Genomic DNA, 4,116 nt, shown 5'->3' on the forward strand with positions numbered 1-4,116 from the left:
GTAGAAAGAAAAGTTTCTAATTCTTCAATTAAGTAGTTTAAAGGAATTTCAAATAAATGTCAGTGGAGATTAATTTGATATCCTATTGTTAGACTGCAAATTCAATGAAATTGTAAATTGCTGAATAGCTAAGATACTTAAAAAGATGTAAGCAGAAGGGACTTGAAATTTCAACGATTAAAAGAATAGGTTACTCATGCAAAGATACTACTAAAGCTTCAATGGATCATGACTCTGAAGAGATACAAGTTTTCTTATTTATTAGAATTTCTATTTATAATTTATATTTATATGAATTCAGTACATAGTTACCTTTTCATTACAAATAGCTACCCAGGGAAGAAGGGAGGTGTCTGAGCTCTGGGTGAGCTGGGCGTCAACTTGCCCCGAGTGGGGAACGCATGCCTCAGCTGGGCCTGGGGGCAACCCGCGGAGCGGCTGGTCCAGTCATGGAAAACTACTGGAAGTCACAACCAAAGAAATTCTGTGATTACTACAAGTGCTGGAGAGTGGACAATAGGCCTAGCATTGAATTTCATGCAAGAGGAAAGAATCATAAGGAAAATGTGGCAAAGAGGATCAGTGAGATTAAACAGAAAAGCCTGGATAAGGCAAAGGAAGAAGAAAAGGCATCAAAGGAGTTTGCTGCAATGGAGGCAGCTGCCCTGAAAGCATACCAAGAGCATGTGAAAAGGCTTGGCTTAGAGTCAGAAATTTCAGAGCCAAGCATATCACCAGTAACCAGCACTATCCCACCCACCTCTGCATCAAATCAGCAGCAAGAAAAGGGGCCCTGCAAGGGGGCAGATGGGTAGAAGGCATAACCTCTGAGGGTTACCATTACTATTATGATCTTATCACAGGAGCACCTCAGTGGGAGAAACCTGAAGGATTTCAAGGAAACTTAAAAAAGACGAAAGTGAAGACTGTTTGGGTAAAAGGTTTAAGCAAAGATGGTTATACCTATTATTATAATACAGAAACAGGGCAATCCAGATGGGAAAAACCTGATGATTTCATTCCACACTCTGGCGATCTGCTTTTTAGTAAAGTCAATGAGAAGTCACTTGGCACCCTAGAAGAGTCCAAATCATCAGATTCACATAGTGATTCTGATGGGGAACAGGAAGCAGACAAAGGGGGAAAAAATGAGAAGTCTCTACAGAAACACAAAAGCTAAAAATAAAGTTTAAGGAAAAAAATAAAAATAGTGATAAAGGAACTGAAGCAGAAACACAGAAAGAAAAAAATACCCAAGGTAAGAATTCATCGGGTCCAAATGAAGAAAAACCCAAAGCTCATGAAAAATCAAACCCATATGGAGAAAGGCAAGAAATTAAATAAGTTGAGTCCCATGAGGAGGTAGATTTGGAACCTCCAAGCACTGAAAATGAATATGTACCAACTTCAGAGGCTGATGCTGGTGGGGAACCCAAAGTGGTTTTTAAAGAAAAAACAGACACTTTTCTTGGAGTTGTGGCAGATGGAGTGGCTCCAGTCTTCAAAAAGAGAAGAATTCAAAATGGAAAATCTAGAAATTTAAGGCAACGAGGTGATGATCAATAACTATAAAAAAAGCTTTTTGTACCGGCTTTTTGGACAGAATGGAGACTATACATCCTATAAGCTCCTCTGTGTTTGTTTTACAGTACTTAAATGCTAAAAGTTTAGACTTATTCTAAATGTATTTTATGTGAATTTAAAATAAATCTTTTTTTTTTTATGTGGAAATAAACCCCAAATAGCTAGGGAATTAAGTCAATCAGTAAATAGTGCATAGTCAATTAACTGAACTTCTAGGGGTAAAAGAAATCAGTTCTCCAGGGACTCCATAAAACGTTTGAATGCAGAATAGTTGGGTGCTGAATCCTCTTCCCTGAGCTGTTGCCATCACCACCATGTCAGGCTTCAGTCAAATACAGACAGCGCACTAAGGAAGTGGAGATTTGTGGCCACCTGCAGGAGAAATCATCACTGGGCCACAGAAACCCTGGAGGAACCAACATCAACAACCAAAACTAGCAGCTACCCTTTCACTTTTTTAAAAAATATGAACAATCGTTATACAACCCTGGGCACGTGAGGAAAATAGCTGCCAGAAATGATAATTTCATACTCTAAAACGAGAGAAAATCCAAAGAAAACAGAGCTACTGAAAAAATAAGAGAGAATTTTAAAAGTATCTAATTAGTATTCTCAGATCCAAGAGAACTGCAGTGGTAAAAACAAGAGCAAGTTACAAAGATAGAAAGGCAATGTCGCTGCAAGAAGAGTTCTTGGAAGTCAAAAGTATGATTGAGAAATGTCATAACTCAATAGTAATTCAAGAATGAAATGTATATTTCTAGAAACTAAATTTGTGAAGATCAACTGTATTAAAACTATGGGAAAGTGAAAAGATAAAATATAGAGAGAATAGATAAAATATGTGCTTGTCCAATCTAGGCAAGCCAACAACCATTAAACAGCATATAGAAAGAAAAAAGAATGGGAATGAATAATCAAGCAAGCTATATATGACTAACTTCCAGAGCTGAGGAAAACATTTTGGGAACACACACACACACACACACACACACACACACACACACACACACAAATCCTGTTAGACATTTTGAATTCTTAAGATAAAACTGAAATGCTACAAGCGTCCAGATACACATATACATACACACACACACACAAAAACAGCACCAAGATGAACAAAAACAGCAAACAAACAAAAACCAAGGTTAGGAAAAGAAACACAGTGGCTCCATCACATAGGCATGATCAATCAGCAACTCCATTTCCAGCCTCTCTTCCTTCTCAAGAGAATGGCTGGCAGGGCTGAAAAGTCCAAGCTTCTGATCAGGGCTTGGTCCTTCTGGTGACCAGCCCTCATCCAGGACCATCCAGGAGCCCACCCAGAGTCACCTCGTTAGAAGTAATTCTATCACCCAGGAAATTACAAGAGGTTTAGGAGCCCTGTGTCAGGAACTGGGGCCAAAGACCAAATATGCGAACAAAAGATGCTCCTAGTACTCTTGTCACTTAGGAAAGTTTAGTTGCTTTGTGCCAGAAATGGAATGAAGATCAAATACGTATACACTTCGTATTATAAAGCAAAACATCACAGCATCTCTGTTAGGGGCCAAGCTTTGTGTTTCTCTACCTTCAAGGAGCTCTCCTTCCACTAAGGCAGACAGGAAAACCAATGCAAAGCACAGCCAATGAGGACACACTGTGAGGAAGCTCTCTTTCCATGTGGTATAAGGAAGCCACTTTTTAAGGGATCCTAACCCAGCCAAAGGGATGTGTGTGGGGAGGGCACTATTGCTAAGGGTTAGTCTTAAGGGCTAGTAGGGCTTAACCAACTCACAGGAAAGGAGAAAGCTTTGCAGGCAGATTAGAAAACAGGAGGCAAAAACAATGCATTGTGTAGGAGGGAAGAAGTAGGCCTACAAGCTTAGCGGCTGTCAGAATGTTTACAAAATGAGTCATTACATAGACAGAAATGAAGACAAAGAGGTGCATTGGGCCCAGATCATAGACGGCCTTATAAGCCTATGGTAAATAATTTGAAGCGTATTCTGCAGGGCATTGCTTTTCAATCTTTTGAAGTAGAATACCCCTTTATTCAAATAATATCTACCTGGAGATCTAATATATAAAAAGATGAAAACACAGCATCTTATTAGCATAATTATACAAGCTACAGTTGGTGACATCAGTTTATAGTCAGGCATTAAGTGCAATGAGGCCAATCCAATAAACCCCCAAAGTCTCACCCTTAGCATGTAATTTATTTCTAAATTTAATTTTAGTTGTATATTAGCCAAAAAAAGTCTTAAATCATAGAGATAAAAGTTTGCAAACAGTCATTCAACAACTTTTATTAGACAGAAGTGGCAAAAGAAGCATTATTCTGGGATCTGAATGGAAAACGAGACAGCTTGAACACTAGCAAACTTGAAGCACAGGTAATAAGCTGACCAGGGGTCAGTCATTCAGGTTAGCCCCCAGGACAGGCCAAGGATTTGGTAGCCTTTCAACAATAACCTTTAAATACTTGCTTAACATTTATTAATGGCAGTGGCGGGGGCATTAGGAAGTTGTTTTCATTCAGGAAATAAT

The 4,116-nt window shown here is 38.9% G+C and overlaps 1 pseudogene; it reads left to right on the top strand.

Moving 5' to 3' along the window:
* Positions 1–449: 449 nt before the first annotated feature.
* On the top strand, positions 450–1,566 carry LOC136136662 (WW domain-binding protein 4 pseudogene; annotated as a pseudogene).
* Positions 1,567–4,116: the final 2,550 nt, after the last annotated feature.

The sequence above is a fragment of the Phocoena phocoena genome, chromosome 16 (genome assembly GCF_963924675.1).
Source record: "Phocoena phocoena chromosome 16, mPhoPho1.1, whole genome shotgun sequence".
Lineage (NCBI taxonomy): Eukaryota > Metazoa > Chordata > Mammalia > Artiodactyla > Phocoenidae > Phocoena > Phocoena phocoena.